The sequence below is a fragment of the Astyanax mexicanus genome, chromosome 4 (assembly GCF_023375975.1).
Source record: "Astyanax mexicanus isolate ESR-SI-001 chromosome 4, AstMex3_surface, whole genome shotgun sequence".
In the NCBI taxonomy this organism is placed as follows: Eukaryota; Metazoa; Chordata; class Actinopteri; order Characiformes; family Acestrorhamphidae; genus Astyanax; species Astyanax mexicanus.
The window spans coordinates 13112873-13131864 of NC_064411.1; the positions used below are offsets into that span (position 1 = coordinate 13112873).

The 18992-nt window shown below is 38.6% G+C and overlaps 5 protein-coding genes across 8 annotated transcripts in view; 2 read left to right on the top strand and 3 right to left on the bottom strand.

The window, feature by feature from the left end:
* Positions 1-18992, bottom strand: part of LOC125801283 (zinc finger protein 239-like) — a 232390-nt gene that overhangs the window by 196964 nt on the left and 16434 nt on the right. The gene's annotated exons all lie outside the window — the stretch shown is intronic.
* The window catches only part of LOC125801417 (zinc finger protein 239-like), a 181259-nt gene that overhangs the window by 134060 nt on the left and 28207 nt on the right, over positions 1-18992 (top strand). The window lies entirely within an intron of this gene.
* Positions 1-18992, top strand: part of LOC125801460 (zinc finger protein 239-like) — a 203053-nt gene that overhangs the window by 133379 nt on the left and 50682 nt on the right. The window lies entirely within an intron of this gene.
* LOC125801232 (zinc finger protein 585A-like) overlaps positions 1-18992 on the bottom strand; it is a 74215-nt gene that overhangs the window by 38807 nt on the left and 16416 nt on the right. The gene's annotated exons all lie outside the window — the stretch shown is intronic.
* LOC125801107 (zinc finger protein 271-like) overlaps positions 1-18992 on the bottom strand; it is a 223993-nt gene that overhangs the window by 4883 nt on the left and 200118 nt on the right. The gene's annotated exons all lie outside the window — the stretch shown is intronic.

Here is an 18992-nt window from a genome sequence, read left to right on the forward strand (position 1 = left end):
AATACAGTGTTATACTACTATTTTAGTATCACACTTTACACTATAATCCATACTACTAAAACTTGAAGCTCGGCTGCGCTCCGGTCCACACCTAGAACCTCCTGCTATGAAGCCGAGCGGAGCGCAGTGCGGCCGAACCGAGTTCCTCGATTAGGCTCGGCCCTGATGCAGAATTTTAGATTTTAGCACCCCTGATGCTTCCACAAGTGATTAAACAGGAGAGATAGTTGAGGGAGGCAGGTCTAATTCAGTGGTTCGGCTTTCAAAGGTCTGATAAACTTCAGCTTGCTCCCAATTGTGCCGGAAAGTGGAGTTGACTAGCAACGGTAATGCATCTAATCTGTTCCACCACCTCAAGCAGTTTCACTACACACAATATCTTCCTTATTCTGGCTGAAGCACTTATGTAGTTTATGTTGTATCTAAGTTATTTATAGTTGATATAGGATTGTTTATTTGACGGTGATATCGTGTTCCTTTTATATAAATGAAGGCTTTCTGCATTCTTTATCCTGGATGAGGCACTTTTGTTTTGATCTGTTAAATATGTTTACAAAAGGATAAGAAGCTCTGCCTCTGTTGTAATGTAAAGTTATTTATATTGGTAAAATGCAGAAGCAGAAAAAGCCTGTATTAAATGTATATGCTTGATGAAGAGTCTCGACCTACCCCTTCCTGTTTTTATGTTCTAGAAATTAGATAATATTACTTTTTTTATTCAGGTGTAGGACCATTTATGGGATAATTTATCTGCATACAATCACAGCTCCAGAAATGACATTAATCTGTTTTAATAAGGCAGTATGCCATAAAATATCGTAAGAAATAATGTTGCCAATATTTTTGAATATCATGAACTATATTACCCTGAAATATGGAGCCATATCACCCACCCCTAATTATCACATTCAGGGTAGTACTTTCTTGCTGTTTTAAGCAAAAGAAAAATTCACACTGTTTTCATTTCCTATTATATATCTTCTAGAGACATTTTATATATATATATGTCCAGTATAATTTATTTTACTTTAATCCTGCATATATGGAGTGCATTATTACCCAGCAAAAAGCTACACATCGGCCCTTCGTGGGCTAAGTGCGGGCACTGTGGGCAGGGGCTAGCCCATTAAAATTCCAAACAGGCCCAACATGGGTTTTCTGTGGGCAGCCTGTTCATTGGCTGGCCCACTCAAATCCTATAAAAGGCCGCTGTGGGCTAGCCTAAACTGGTCCAGTGCATTAATGCCCCTGTAGGCCCAGTGTGGGAATTATTTGGACAGCCAACACTTTGATGCGCCCACACAAATGCCAGGCAGGCCCACTGTGGGTCAGCCCACATTCAGCCTGCACCATTTCACACCCTGAAGGGCCAGTGTGGGATATATGTGGGCAAAGCACAGTTTAGCATGCCCACACAATTCCCATGCAGAGCCAGTGTGGTCAGCCCAAATTCAGCCTGCACCATTTACACACTGTAGACATTGTGGGTTATATGTGGGCAACACGCACACATATGTGAGCATGCCCACACAAATCCTATGCTAGGTTACTCTGGGTCAGCCCAAATTTACCATACAATATTTTACAATCTGAAAGTTTGTGTCATAAGTTCATATGAAGGGTATCTGAATATTTTTTATTGTTTATGTCTGTGAGAGCTAGGTAGATTAGCTAGCTTAGTGGATAGGAGCAACACTGTGTGAAATGTAGTATCAGCTCTGAAAGATTTTCTAAACCAAAAGTGGAGAAAAATCAAGGTACCACAGCAGAGTTGTGCAGAGACCTTTGGAGGGACACACACACACACACATAGTAACATCTCATATTTTTCAAGACATATACTGTATAGCTATACATTTTTATTTATAAAAATATTTTTATTTAATATTTTGGATAGCTATGAATTTGCTCCATGGTGCTGATTCATAATCTCACCTTTATTATTGGTAGTGCTGATAATAAATAAATAAAAATATTAAATTATAAATGTTTTTGTGCTTGACTATACACTTTGTGTAAGCCAGCAAGGTTATAAAAGTTACATATTTTTTATTTTTGCATGTGATATTTAATTGTGAGGATCATGTGACCAACGAATCCACCCCCCTCCCTGCACGTGCCTTTACCACAGAGCAACGATCGAGCTTAAAGGCAAAGTCAGTGAGTGACTTTGGTCTGTCAAAGTGACTGAAAGGTAAGTTATAATTTCTGTTATACTATATGCTTTTCTATTTTTTGCTAAGATACGCTAATGTGGTGCTAATGCAGTTACCACTCTCAGGTTATTGTAGCATTATAAGGGTAGCTATGTTGAAGTTAGCATTGTGCTAAAAAAAAGTTAGCATTGTCCTAAGTTAGAATGAGAATTTACCTCACATTTAAATAACACGAGGGGCTCCCAAGTTGGCAGCTTATCTCGGCTCTTGGAGAAAGACTGCTGTTAAGTAAGTTAACTTTATATCCAAGTATGTCAACAATAACCAGCTAAGGGAACAATGGCTTGCTAAGGGAAATATTAAGGGAAATGGAAAATGGAAAGATATCCACTTAAGCTAAGGGAAAGATATCCAGCTAAGCTAAGGGAAAGATAGCCAGTTAAGCTAAGGGAAAGATAGCCAGCTAAGCTAAGGGAAAGATAGCCACTTAAGCTAAGGGAAAGATAGCCAGCTAAGCTAAGGGAAAGATATCCAGTTAAGCTAAGGGAAAGATAGCCAGTTAAGCTAAGGGAAAGATAGCCAGTTAAGCTAAGGGAAAGCTAGCCAGTTAAGCTAAGGGAAAGATAGCCAGTTAAGCTAAGGGAAAGATAGCCAGTTAAGCTAACGGAAAGCTAGCCAGTTAAGCTAAGGGAAAGCTAGCCAGTTAAGCTAAGGGAAAGATAGCCAGGTAAGCTAAGGGAAAGCTAGACAGTTAAGCTAAGGGAAAGCTAGACAGTTAAGCTAAGGGAAAGCTAGACAGTTAAGCTAAGGGAAAGATAGCCAGTTAAGCTAAGGGAAAGCTAGCCAGTTAAGCTAAGGGAAAGCTAGCCAGTTAAGCTAAGGGAAAGCTAGCCAGTTAAGCTAACGGAAAGCTAGCCAGTTAAGCTAAGGGAAAGCTAGCCAGCTAAGCTAACGGAAATATAGCCAGCTAAGCTAAGGGAAAGATATCCAACTAAGCTAATGGAAAGCTAGCCAGTTAAGCTAAGGGAAAGATATCCAGCTAAGCTAAGGGAAAGATAGCCAGTTAAGCTAATGGAAAGCTACCCAGTTAAGCTAAGGGAAAGATATCCAGCTAAGCTAAGGGAAAGATATCCAGCTAAGCTAAGGGAAAGATATCCAGCTAAGCTAAGGGAAAGATAGCCAGTTAAGCTAAGGGAAAGATATCCAGCTAAGCTAAGGGAAAGATAGCCAGTTAAGCTAAGGGAAAGATAGCCAGTTAAGCTAAGGGAAAGCTAGCCAGTTAAGCTAAGGGAAAGCTAGCCAGTTAAGCTAAGGGAAAGCTAGCCAGTTAAGCTAAGGGAAAGATAGCCAGTTAAGCTAAGGGAAAGATAGCCAATTAAGCTAAGGGAAAGATAGCCAGTTAAGCTAAGGGAAAGATAGCCAGTTAAGCTAAGGGAAAGATAGCCAGCTAAGCTAACGGAAATATAGCCAGCTAAGCTAAGGGAAAGATAGCCAGTTAAGCTAATGGAAAGCTAGCCAGTCAAGCTAAGGGAAATATATTCAGTTAAGCTAATGCAAAGATAGCCAGTTAAGCTAAGGGAAAGATATCATTTTAAAAAGTTTTGGTATTTTTGTGAACCTGATATCCTGATATCGGCCACCTCACATGTTTATAGAATGTAACTACCAGTCACACACAGTGACTGTAAATGCTATTTATGTTTCACCATGAATAGCCTGAAGAAATTCAAATTCAAATAACTATCACTATATAAGAATCACTGTAATCAAATACAGTCTGCAAATTTCTCTAAAATTAAGCATTGTACATGAAAAGACACTAACAGATGTAGTATTTACCTGACTGCATTCTCATATCTCTATATTATCATTTTAAGAGGCCGTGAGAAGATCAATCATGCCACCACCAAAGGATGCAGAGATCGAGCAGGTTGCAAAGGTTTGGCTTTGGAATGCACGGGACCGTTCAGGTGGACGGTTTAATTTACAGGTAGCACAGTTCGCAAAAATATATATTGGAACTGAACAAGGAAAATAAATATTAGGCTAATGACTTCTAACAGGACCACTGCAGCTCATAGCTTCAAAATCACTGTCATAGGAACTAGTTAGTCTAAACTTAGGTGGACCATCCCTACAACAGCTTGTGGACACAACTCCACACACATTTAAATTCTAACATCAGCCAAATGTTTTTAGACTCAGGTTAACAGATGGAAAATAAGTTTACAAAGGATAGAGGAAATGCACTGACTGCATCATACTCATCACAGATTTGGAGGAACTGAACTCTTACTTAATAACTAAAATAAAAAGGGGGTGTTTTATGCTCCTTGTGTGTTCGCCCTCAAATTACAGCACTAATCAGACTAAATATTCTGAACAATGCTTTAAGCATTTCTGAGTATGTGTAAAGTTGATGATTGTTTGTCTACAGATTGGCATTAAGAATTTTGGCACATAACAAACTATTTTAAAATAAATAAAACTAAGATTAATCTGAAGTGCACAAATAAGTTTTAGATGTGCTTCAAAGGAAGAACTGGGTGATCCCTGATGGATATAAACTGATACAGAGTTACAAATCTTTGGTGCATAAATACAGAATGCAACGCTAAATGTTCTCAACAAATGAGCTGGAATTGTCGATCTGTCAGGAGTCCTGAGATATACTTAGCTGCTAAGCAGTTAAGAGATTTTTACACTTTTTACACTAAATGAATATTAAAATCCAATCTAAATAATCTTCTCTCTTTTTTGTGTGTGTGAGTTAGAACTGTAGCTGCAGCATTTTGACCAAGATGTAATTTGTAAATTGTAGAGAATAATAATTGTAATCCAGAGAATAATGCATTACAATAGTCTAATCAAAACAAAGGTGTAGATCAGCTTCTCAGCATCTAGTGTAAGAAAATGTCTAATTAATGTATAAAAATATGTACATTATTATGGTTGAAGATTAAATTAGACAATGTGAAAGGTTAAAAGAAAATAAGAAGGTATTTGATAAATAAATGTTGAGACTATGTATTCTATAGTCTAGAGCAAAAAACAATGACAATGTTGAAAAAAAACTGATTTGATTTTAACACTTATAACTTTATGTTGTAATTCTGAAAAAAAAAAAAGAGAAAGTTAATGTAGTAAACATTTTGTTTATGAATCTTCTCAGATCCATGGTGGGCATGACGAGGCAGGGAGAGTCCGGCGTGGGGACTGGTGTGCAATAGGCCCCAGCATGTCCACAGCTGAGATGAAGAAACACTTGTTCTCATACTCTGTATGCGGACACTTGTCATTACTCCCGGGGCTTCTTAGGCGTTATGTAGACCATCATGGAATCTTGGATGATTCCATTTGGTCTAGAAGCGGGGAGTGAAGGGTGTGATTGGAGATAACCACACCTTTACACTCTTATTCTTAAATGTTTTATACATTTATATATACAGTTATTATTTTTACTGTTCACGTTATAATTCACTTAATAACCTTATGATCTTTGCTCTCTTTTTAACTGTCACGGCGACACAAGGCTTTGGAGGTTGTTTTTACTTTTTCAGGAATCAGGAAGGTCAGAGTGTTTTCATCAACAATGAGAGCTGTGAGGAGAACGTGACCCTGAGTGGCAGAGAAGCTTCACTGCTGTTCTGCTGTTCTGGGACCAGTGCATATGAACTAGGAGACAACAAGTTATCTGAGTGAAGTGCTGGAAACCTCTCCTCAGATAGCCAGAAGATCTTTCCATCCATTCTTTTCCTCTGTCTCATCTTCTCACAGACTTTAGGACACTTAAGGACTGTCTGCTGTGTTCATGAAGGACACAGTGCTGAACATCATGATAAGAACTTGTTGCTCAGACAGGCTGGAGCTAATCACGTCATTAAAACTGGACAACATGCTGTTAACTGGACTCTGCTGACGTAATCATATTGATAAGTTCTGTACAATCACATGTCATTTGCAAAATGTATAACTGCTTGGATGAAGTATGAGGAATTCTCTCTGGCCCTCGACTGGCTTTAGGTTATTTCTTTTTCTTTCTGTCTCTCTCTCTCTCTCTCTCTCTCTCTCTCTCTCTCTCTCTCTCTCTCTCTCTCTATGGGTTGCGAATGTGTTGACCTATCGAGATTTTATTTGTTGATGTACTTTTACTCTTTTCTAATATATATCTATTAATTTTTGTTCCGCCATATGCAGAAGAAAGGCCAGTTCCTGCAAGTTACAGTAGATACAATAGAGTTAGATACTGCATTTGGGCTGGACCGTTTGTTTGATGAAGGTAAAGAAAATTATCTGTAAAATTATTATTATTGATTCAGAATCAAATCGGGGAGTGTGATGGAAGGTGTTTATTGAAATGATTCATAATCAATGACGTGTGATAATTCATAAACAATGACGACTATTAATGATATTACTTTTTGTTCCATGCGATGATAATGTGTTCTCAGTAAACTGAACAGTGAGCATATCTGAGATGCTGAGTGGGAGTTTTTCTATCTGGGGAGAGCAGTATGTGTCTATGTGTGTGTGTGTATGTTAAGGAATGCACGTCACAGTTGTTCTGTCTACAAATTCTGGCGCCAGGGTCATCTTTTCTTCTGCTTGTGGTGTTTTGAGAACCAGCCTGATATGCTCACTAAGGGATTATGTCATACCACCTGTCAGAAGAAGTTGACGTGTCACAATGGTGGCACTGTGCCCATAATTGGGAAGCAAGATAGTAAGGGTGGGGTATAAAGAGAGCGTGGCACTCTTGCAAGGCAGGAGATCACTCTGTATTCACACGTGTGTCTTCTCAATAAATCTTGTTACTCATTCTGATCAAGACTCAGAGACTCTGAAAATTTCTTTCTTCCTGTCATTATTTTTCCACCACAACATTTAGAAATGATCAAAAGTTTTTCACCTGTTATTAATGTTGAGAAGAGGCACAAAGGAGTGAATGTTCTGATATGACATGTAATGTCAAGTTATTCTTAATCTAGTTCTGTATTAAATGGCGCTTCATCAGAGTGATATTGTACAGAGGTCTTTAACATTGTGAGATTACAGCAAATACTGCAGAGTTACAGCAATTTAGGTTAGAAATTCCAAGGACGCACAGATTGCTTGATGCCTGGAGAGTATTGTATGTGAAATTTTCACAAATGTTTTTAATGAACATTTACCTAGAGACTCTACAGTGTGCAGCAAGACTGGAATGGAGGTGATAGGCCAAATATCCAGAGACTAGTTTCAATATAGCTATTTTCAAACAATTAGCAATTATGAATGAACAAAGCACTTTTTAAACATATTTGTATTGAGAAATTTGTCAGAGCCACTGTACTAAATATGGCAAAAACAATTAGATATCAAAATAGTACAGCATGATTGACATATACTCGTTTTTTTGGAACAGCGCCCCCCAGTGGGCGGATTGTTTCAGCACTTTGCAGGTCACTACAGTGTCTCCACCTGAACATAACTGCCAAATATCATCCAGATTGGGCAACATTCAGCCTGCCAAAATGTCTGCTGAATGCTGATTGGCTAATGGTGTTCAGCCATGTTGATTGATTAAGTTGCCCTTTGAACATCCTTTAGAGGCTGTATGATAGATTCTGCATGCAAAGTTTCAACTTGCTAGGTTGCACAGTTGCTGAGAAACAGTGCTCCAAATTTACCTCTTGAAGTGAATGGGGCATATATCCGGAAGGACTAATTTGCATATGGCGGCCATATTGTTTACATATTTCAACTTTTTCTTAATGAATATTGAAGCGCATGCTCTCACGAGTGTTTTGATACCAAACATGCCAGGATTGGTCAAAATTCCTAGGACTAGTTTGCAAAAGTAGGTTTTGCATATTATGCAAATTAGCAAAAAATCTATATAGACGGAAGTGCATGGTCCAAATTGGAAAGTTGTTGGTATTGACCCAAGGAATCCATCAAAAAAAGAATTTTGAATGTAGGTCTTATGGTTTTTGAGTTATTGAGAAAATTGTGAAAAATGAATTTCCTTGTTTATAGCGCCACCACTTGACCAATCGGTGCCATTTTTGTTGTCCACCGAGATGCACTGATCCTACATCTACCTACCAAGTTTCATTTCTCTATGACTTACGGTTTAGGCTGCACAACTGTTTTTTCAGGAGAAAAAGAATAATAATAATAAATATAGCCGCAAGCGGCGATTTACGGGGTTCGAGCGTTACAGGCAAAGAGAACCCTGGAGGCCAGTTAGGCTTAAAACATGTTGCCGGTTGACCGGCATCGCCAAACTGGATGAGGATGACCAGCATGACCGTGAAGACCAAGCTAGATTACCAGCATGACTAATCTGAATGACAAACTTGTTGACCATATTGACCAAGCTGGAAGACCATAATGACCAAACTGGATGACCAGCATGGCAAAGGTGGTTGGCCAGTATGACCAAGCTGGAAGACCACCATTACTATGAGGACAAAGCTGAATGACCAGCAGGACCATAATGACCAATGTGAATGGCCAGCATGACCAAGCTGGATGGCCAGCATAACCAAGCTGGGTGACCAGCGTGACCATAAAGACCATAATGGCAATGCTAGATGAGTGGTGTGAGTAAACTAGTTGAAAAGCATTGATAAATTGAGCTGTAGTGTTCATCAGGTTTTATGTGGTGTCTTACTGCACTCTAGTGGGCATTTGGTGAAACAAATTCAGTTCTTAAATTGAAAAAACACAAGGCATAAAAAGGGCATATAAATAACCCGTATATAGTATATAAGTTTTGACCTGATTAACATTCCGCCTGTTAAAAGCTTGCTGGAATGTGATTGGCTAATAGTGACCACAAAAGTGTCCATATCAAATTTTCATTTGGTGTACCATTAGTGCATGGGCCATAGATGATAATTGGCTAGGATGACCTTGATAGCTTGTATGGTTCTAGAGAAACAGCTATCGAGCATTGGCCCCGCCCCCTGGGGGGGTGTATGTCTACTTGAACTGACAGTGTATCTGAGAATCATGTAATGATCAAAGGACTGAAGTGGTATTAGTGTCAGGTTAAGCATTCAAAAGTTATAAGTGTTAAAGACACTTTACTGCACCATGGTAGAACTCATTTGCATATGGCGGCCATATTGTTTATAAATGTAAAGATTTTTTTAATAATTATTGAGGAGTAAGCTCTGCTGAACTGTTTGACACCAAACATGTCATGATTGGTCAAGGATCCAAGGACAAGATCTCAAAAGTAGGTTTTGCATATTATGCAAATTTTAAAAAAAATTAAGTGGGTGGAGCATAAACAAGAATGACCCAGGCGGCTGACTAGCACGACCAAGAAGGATAAATATGTTCAATTAAGCAAGACAAGCAAGATTGAATAAGTTTAGTTTAATTTAGAATAATCCACCTGTAGCTGTTTCACCAAATGACCACCAGAGCGCAGCAAGAGACCACATATAACCTGCTGGAAATCTATCACTCTATCAGAAAGACAGAACATTCCCTATCAGTGTGTTTCTATTTATTAAAAAGAGAAGAAAAGTCCGATTGGGCTCCAAATTGGTACTCATGATCAAGTGGTCTGTATATACATGTATGTAAATTTGTGTGTTGATAGGGTCAAAGGTTCCTGACTTCTGACCATTTAGGTTTGAAAAAAGTGATAATACAGGCTTATGGCCTACAAAATGGCTGTTGCTCTTTGGCCATATTAGAGGCAAAAAATATCTGATTTGGCTCAAAATTTGCAATCAAGATCACAATATCAGTCTATATATGTATGTCAATTTATGTGTCGATAGGGTCAAAGGTTCCTGACTTCTGTCCATTTAGATTTGAAAAAAGCGATAATACAGGCTTGAGGCCTACAAAATCGCTGTAGTTTTCCAGCCGTTGTAGAGGCAAAACATGTCCGATTTGGCTGAAAATTTGCAATCAAGATCAGATTATCAGTCTATATATGTGTATAGATTTGTGTGTTGATAGGGTGAAAGGTTCCTGTCTTCTGTCCATTTAGGTTGGAAAATAGCGATAAATAGAATAAATTGAAAATAGTTATTTTTTCACTGTAGAGCCTACTGAAGACTTATTTGGCTCATACTTGGCACATGTACTTCAAATGTCATTGTTAATTAGTATCTTCAACAGTTTTGGCATGTTTTAAACTTTGACAGAGTTTTGGCCAAATAACTCTGAAAAGGCTTTCACGTACATGTTTGATCAAGGTTTATGGGCCTCAAATAGTTAAAATGTCAAGATTTTTTTGATAATTATTTACCTACAGGGTCTCAAGATTGCATCAAGACCAAATTTGTTTTGATTGATTAAGGACTTAAAGACAAGTTCGAAAAGAGCCATTTTTACGCTTTTGGCCACTGATGAAAATCTTTGCATTTTTGGTAAACACATGTAATTACAAAGTTGTAAAGGCTACAGCAAAGTATACAACTAAAAAAGAATATCAAGCCTAGGCCACTTGTACCTTTAGATATAACTGATTTTCTGCTATAGCGCCCCCTTGAGACCAATCAACGCCATATTTTAATGGATGATAGAAGGCCCTGAGATACATGTAGGGTATAAGTATCGTCCTGATTGGTCATTGTTTAGCCTGTCAAAAGCTTGCTGGAATCTGATTGGCTAATAACGATCGCAAAAATTTGCATATCAAATTTTCCTTCTGTAAAACATTAGGACATAGGCCATAGATGATACATGCCAAAGGAGAGCTTCATAGCTTGTACGGTTCCTGAGAAACAGATTTTTAGCTTTGGCTCCGCCCCCTGGGGGCGTATGTCTACACAGATTGACGGGCTACCTCAGAATCATGTTGTCATCAAAGTTGTAAAGTGGCATTAGTGTAGGTTTAAGCATTCAAAAGTTACAGCTGTTAGAGTAAATTTGGGTGTGCCACGGTAAGATTAATTTGCATATGGCGGCCATATTGTTTAAAAATTTCACAATTTTTTCGATAATTATTGAGGTTGGGACTCTGCTGAGTTGTTTGACACCAAATATGACAGGATTGGTCAATGACCCTAGGACAAGTTCTCAAAAGTAGGTTTTGCATATTATGCTAAATAGCAAAAAATCTAAGTGGGCGGAGCTTAGTGGTTCTATTGACCTTTTTGATTTGCCATTAACCAAGGAATCATATAATGCAAGAATTTTTGCTTTAGCTATCAGGGCGTGGGAGTTACAAGGCCAAACGTGTTGACCTTCGCCATAGCGCCCCCTTGAGGCCGATCGGGCTCATCTTTTGAATCTGAGTAACGGTGAGAAGTACTACCATATGACCAAGTCTCAGCCCTGTAGGCCTTACGGTTTCTTCTGCCCAATCACTTCTATGGCAGAAAAAGAATAAGAACTATAATAATAATAATCAGAACAATTACAATAGGGTTTCTAGCACTACGTGCTCGAACCCCTAATAATAATAAATATAGCCGCAAGCGGCGATTTACGGGGTTCGAGCGTTACAGGCAAAGAGACCCCTGGAGGCCAGTTAGGCTTAAAACATGTTGCCGGTTGACCGGCATCGCCAAACTGGATGAGGATGACCAGCATGACCGTGAAGACCAAGCTAGATTACCAGCATGACTAATCTGGATGACAAACTTGTTGACCATATTTACCAAGCTGGAAGACCATAATGACCAAACTGGATGACCAGCATGGCAAAGGTGGTTGGCCAGTATGACCAAGCTGGAAGACCACCATTACTATGAGGACAAAGCTGAATGACCAGCAGGACCATAATGACCAATGTGAATGGCCAGCATGACCAAGCTGGATGGCCAGCATAACCAAGCTGGGTGACCAGCGTGACCATAAAGACCATAATGGCAATGCTAGATGAGTGGTGTGAGTAAACTAGTTGAAAAGCATTGATAAATTGAGCTGTAGTGTTCATCAGGTTTTATGTGGTGTCTTACTGCACTCTAGTGGGCATTTGGTGAAACAAATTCAGTTCTTAAATTGAAAAAACACAAGGCATAAAAAGGGCATATAAATAACCCGTATATAGTATATAAGTTTTGACCTGATTAACATTCCGCCTGTTAAAAGCTTGCTGGAATGTGATTGGCTAACAGTGACCACAAAAGTGTCCATATCAAATTTTCATTTGGTGTACCATTAGTGCATGGGCCATAGATGATAATTGGCTAGGATGACCTTGATAGCTTGTATGGTTCTAGAGAAACAGCTACCGAGCATTTGCCCCGCCCCCTGGGGGGGTGTATGTCTACTTAAACTGACAAGGTATCTGAGAATCATGTAATGATCAAAGGACTGAAGTGGTATTAGTGTTAGGTTAAGCGTTCAAAAGTTATAAGTGTTAAAGACATTTTACTGCACCATGGTAGAACTCATTTGCATATGGAAGCCATATTGTTTATAAATGTAAAGATTTTTTTAATAATTATTGAGGAGTAAGCTCTGCTGAACTGTTTGACACCAAACATGTCATGATTGGTCAAGGATCCAAGGACAAGATCTCAAAAGCATTTTTTGCATATTATGCAAATTTATAAAAAAAAAAATAAGTGGGTGGAGCATAAACAAGAATGACCCAGGCGGCTGACCAGCATGAACAAGAAGGATAAATATGTTCAATTAAGCAAGACAAGCAAGATTAAATAAGTTCAGCAGAGCTTTAATTTAGAATAATTCACCTGTAGCTGTTTCACCAAATGACCACCAGAGCGCAGCAAGAGACCACATATAACCTGCTGGAAATCTATCACTCTATAAGTAAGACAGAACATTCCCTATCAGTGTGTTTCTATTTATTAAAAAGAGAAGAAAAGTCCGATTGGGCTCCAAATTGGTACTCATGATCAAGTGGTCTGCATATATATGTGTGTAAATTTGTGTGTTGATAGGGTCAAAGGTTCCTGACTTCTGTCCATTTAGGTTTGAAAAAAGCGATAATACAGGCTTATGGCCTACAAAATGGCTGTTGCTCTTTGGCCATATTAGAGGCAAAAAATATCTGATTTGGCTCAAAATTTGCAATCAAGATCACAATATCAGTCTATATATGTATGTAAATTTCTGTGTCAATAGGGTCAAAGGTTCCTGACTTCTGTCCATTTAGGTTTGAAAAAAGCGATAATACAAGCTTGAGGCCTACAAAATCGCTGTAGTTTTCCAGCCGTTGTAGAGGCAAAACATGTCCGATTTGGCTGAAAATTTGCAATCAAGATCAGATTATCAGTCTATATATGTGTATAAATTTGTGTGTTGATAGGGTGAATGGTTCCTGTCTTCTGTCCATTTAGGTTGGAAAATAGCGATAAATAGAATAAATTGAAAATAGTTATTTTTTCACTGTAGAGCCTACTGAAGACTTATTTGGCTCATACTTGGCACATGTGCTTCAAATGTCATTGTTAATTAGTAGCTTCAACAGTTTTGGCATGTTTTAAACTTTGACAGAGTTTTGGCCAAATAACTCTGAAAAGGCTTTCACGTACATGTTTGATCAAGGTTTATGGGCCTCAAATAGTTAAAATGTCAAGATTTTTTTGATAATTATTTACCTACAGGGTCTCAAGATTGCATCAAGACCAAATTTGTTTTGATTGATTAAGGACTTAAAGACAAGTTCGAAAAGAGCAATTTTTACTCTTTTGGCCACTGATGAAAATCTTTGCATTTTTGGTAAATAAATGTAATTACAAAGTTGTAAAGGCTACAGTAAAGTATACAACTAAAAAAGAATAACAAGCCTAGGCCACTTGTACCTTTAGATATAACTGATTATCTGCTATAGCGCCCCCTTGAGGCCAATCAACGCCATATTTTAATGGATGATAGAAGGCCCTGAGATACATGTAGGGTATACGTATCGTCCTGATTGGTCATTGTTTAGCATGTCAAAAGCTTGCTGGAATCTGATTGGCTAATACCGTTCGCAAAAATTTGCATATCAAATTTTCCTTCTGTAAAACATTAGGACATAGGCCATAGATGATACATGCCAAAGGAGAGCTTCATAGCTTGTACGGTTCCTGAGAAACAGATTTTTAGCTTTGGTTCCGCCCCCTGGGGGCGTATGTCTACACAGATTGACAGGCTACCTCAGAATCATGTTGGCATCAAAGGTCTAAAGTGGCATTAGTGTAGGTTTAAGCATTCAAAAGTTACAGCTGTTAGAGTAAATTTGGGTGTGCCACGGTAAGATTAATTTGCATATGGCGGCCATATTGTTTACAAATTTCACAATTTTTTTGATAATTATTGAGTTTGGGACTCTGCTGAGTTCTTTGACACCAAATATGACAGGATTGGTCAATGACCCTAGGACAAGTTCTCAAAAGTAGGTTTTGCATATTATGCTAAATAGCAAAAAATCTAAGTGGGCGGAGCTTAGTGGTTCTATTGACCTTTTTGATTTGCCATTAACCAAGGAATCATATAATGCAAGAATTTTTGCTCTAGCTATCAGGGCGTAGGAGTTACGAGGCCAAACGCGTTGACCTTCGCCATAGCGCCCCCTTGAGGCCGATCGGGCTCATCTTTTGAATCTGAGTAGCGGTGAGAAGTACTACCATATGACCAAGTCTCAGCCCTGTAGGCCTTACGGTTTCTTCTGCCCAATCACTTCTATGGCAGAAAAAGAATAAGAACTATAATAATAATAAATATAGCCGCAAGCGGCGATTTACGGGGTTCGAGCGTTACAGGCAAAGACGCCCCTGGAGGCCAGTTAGGCTTAAAACATGTTGCTGGTTGACCGGCATCACCAAACTGGATGACCAGCATGGCAAAGGTGGTTGGCCAGTATGACCAAGCTGGAAGACCACCATTACTATGAGGACAAAGCTGAATGACCAGCAGGACCATAATGACCAATGTGAATGGCCAGCATGACCAAGCTGGATGGCCAGCATAACCAAGCTGGGTGACCAGCGTGACCATAAAGACCATAATGGCAATGCTAGATGAGTGGTGTGAGTAAACTAGTTGAAAAGCATTGATAAATTGAGCTGTAGTGTTCATCAGGTTTTATGTGGTGTCTTACTGCACTCTATTGCGCATTTGGTGAAACAAATTCAGTTCTTAAATTGAAAAAACACAAGGCATAAAAAGGGCATATAAATAACCCGTATATAGTATATAAGTTTTGACCTGATTAACATTCCGCCTGTTAAAAGCTTGCTGGAATGTGATTGGCTAATAGTGACCACAAAAGTGTCCATATCAAATTTTCATTTGGTGTACCATTAGTGCATGGGCCATAGATGATAATTGGCTAGGATGACCTTGATAGCTTGTATGGTTCTAGAGAAACAGCTATCGAGCATTGGCTCCGCCCCCTGGGGGTGTATGTCTACTTAAACTGACAGGGTATCTGAGAATCATGTAATGATCAAAGGACTGAAGTGGTATTAGTGTCAGGTTAAGCATTCAAAAGTTCTAAGTGTTAAAGACATTTTACTGCACCATGGTAAAACTAATTTGCATATGGTGGCCATATTGTTTATAAATGTAAAGATTTTTTTATAATTGTTGAGGAGTAAGCTCTGCTGAACTGTTTGACACCAAACATGTCATGATTGGTCAAGGAGGCAAAGACAAGATCTCAAAAGTAGGTTTTGCATATTATGCAAATTAAAAAAAAAATTATTGGGTGGAGCATAAACAAGAATGACCCAGGTGGCTGAGCAGCATGACCAAGAAGGATAAAGATGTTCAATTAAGCCAGACAAGCAAGATTAAATAAGTTCAGCAGAGCTTTAATTTAGAATAATTCACCTGTAGCTGTTTCACCAAATGACCACCAGAGCGCAGCAAGAGACCACATATAACCTGCTGGAAATCTATCATTCTATCAGAAAGACAGAACATTCCCTATCAGTGTGTTTCTATTTATTAAAAAGAGAAGAAAAGTCCGATTGGGCTCCAAATTGGTACTCATGATCAAGTGGTCTGTATATTTATGTGTGTAAATTTGTGTGTTGATAGGGTCAAAGGTTCCTGACTTCTGTCCATTCAGGCTTGAAAAAAGCGATAATACAGGCTTATGGCCTACAAAATGGCTGTTGCTCTTTGGCCATATTAGAGGCAAAAAATATCTGATTTGGCTCAAAATTTGCAATCAAGATCACAATATCAGTCTATATATGTATGTCAATTTCTGTGTCGATAGGGTCAAAGGTTCCTTACTTATGTCCATTTAGGTTTGAAAAAAGCGATAATACAGGCTTGAGGCCTACAAAATCGCTGTAGTTTTCCAGCCGTTGTAGAGGGAAAACATGTCCGATTTGGCTGAAAATTTGCAATCAAGATCAGATTATCAGTCTATATATGTGTATAAATTTGTGTGTTGATAGGGTGAAAGGTTCCTGTCTTCTGTCCATTTAGGTTGGAAAATAGCGATAAATAGAATAAATTGAAAATAGTTATTTTTTCACTGTAGAGCCTACTGAAGACTTATTTGGCTCATACTTGGCAAATGTGCTTCAAATGTCATTTTTAATTAGTAGCTTCAACAGTTTTGGCATGTTTTAAACTTTGACAGAGTTTTGGCCAAATAACTCTGAAAAGGCTTTCACGTACATGTTTGATCAAGGTTTATGGGCCTCAAATAGTTAAAATGTCAAGATTTTTTTGATAATTATTTACCTACAGGGTCTCAAGATTGCATCAAGACCAAAGTTATTTTGATTGATTAAGGACTTAAAGACAAGTTCGAAAAGAGCAATTTTTACTCTTTTGGCCACTGATGAAAATCTTTCCATTTTTGGTAAATACACGTAATTAAAAAGTTGTAAAGGCTACAGCAAAGTATACAACTAAAAAAGAATAACAAGCCTAGGCCACTTGTACCTTTAGATATAACTGATTTTCTGCTATAGCGCCCCCTTGAGGCCAATCAATGCCATATTTTAAGGGATGATAGAAGGCCCTGAGATACATGTAGGGTATAAGTATCGTCCTGATTGGTCATTGTTTAGCATGTCAAAAGCTTGCTGGAAACTGATTGGCTAATAACGATCGCAAAAATTTGCATATCAAATTTTCCTTCTGTAAAACATTAGGACATAGGCCATAGATGATACATGCCAAAGGAGAGCTTCATAGCTTGTACGGTTCCTGAGAAACAGATTTTTAGCTTTGGCTCCGCCCCCTGGGGGCGTATGTCTACACAGATTGACGGGCTACCTCAAAATCATGTTGACATCAAAGGTCTAAAGTGGCATTAGTGTCAGTTTAAGCATTCAAAAGTTACAGCTGTTAGAGTAAATTTGGGTGTGCCACGGTAAGATTAATTTGCATATGGCGGCCATATTGTTTACAAATTTCACAATTTTTTTGATAATTATTGAGGTTGGGACTCTGCTGAGTTGTTTGACACCAAATATGACAGGATTGGTCAATGACCCTAGGACAAGTTCTCAAAAGTAGGTTTTGCATATTATGCTAAATAGCAAAAAATCTAAGTGGGCGGAGCTTAGTGGTTCTATTGACCTTTTTGATTTGCCATTAACCAAGGAATCATATAATGCAAGAATTTTTGATCTAGCTATCAGGGCGTGGCAGTTACGAGGCCTAACGCGTTGACCTTCGCCATAGCGCCCCCTTGAGGCCGATCGGGCTCATCTTTTGAATCTGAGTAGCGGTGAGAAGTACTACCATATGACCAAGTCTCAGCCCTGTAGGCCTTACGGTTTCTTCTGCCCGATCACTTCTATGGCAGAAAAAGAATAAGAATAATAATAATAAATATAGCCGCAAGCGGCGATTTACGGGGTTCGAGCGTCACAGGCAAAGAGGCCCCTGGAGGCCAGTTAGGCTTAAAACCTGTTGCTGGTTGACCGTCATCACCAAACTGGATAACCAAGCTGGGCAACCAGTGTGACCATAAAGACCATAATGACAATGCTAGATGAGTGGTGTGAGTAAACTAGTTGAAAAGCATTGATAAATTGAGCTGTAGTGTTCATCAGGTTTTATGTGGTGTCTTACTGCACTCTAGTGGGCATTTGGTGAAACAAATTCAGTTCTTAAATTGAAAAAAACACAAGGCATAAAAAGGGCATATAAATAACCCGTATATAGTATATAAGTTTTGACCTGATTAACATTCCGCCTGTTAAAAGCTTGCTGGAATGTGATTGGCTAATAGTGACCACAAAAGTGTCCATATCAAATTTTCATTTGGTGTACCATTAGTGCATGGGCCATAGATGATAATTGGCTAGGATGACCTTGATAGCTTGTATGGTTCTAGAGAAACAGCTATCGAGCATTGGCCCTGCCCCCTGGGGGGGTGTATGTCTACTTATACTGACAGGGTATCTGAGAATCATGTAATGATCAAAGGACTGAAGTGGTATTAGTGTCAGGTTAAGCGTTCAAAAGTTATAAGTGTTAAAGACATTTTGCTGCACCATGGTAGAACTTATTTGCATATGGCGGCCATATCGTTTATAAATGTAAAGATTTTTTTAATAATTATTGAGGAGTAAGCTCTGCTGAACTGTTTGACACCAAACATGTCATGATTGGTCAAGGATCCAAGGACAAGATCTCAAAAGTAGGTTTTGCATATTATGCAAATTTTAAAAAAAATTAAGTGGGTGGAGCATAAACAAGAATGACCCAGGCGGCTGACCAGCATGAACAAGAAGGATAAATATGTTCAATTAAGCAAGACAAGCAAGATTGAATAAGTTCAGCAGAGCTTTAATTTAGAATAATTCACCTGTAGCTGTTTCACCAAATGACCACCAGAGCGCAGCAAGAGACCACATATAACCTGCTGGAAATCTATCACTCTATAAGTAAGACAGAACATTCCCTATCAGTGTGTTTCTATTTATTAAAAAGAGAAGAAAAGTC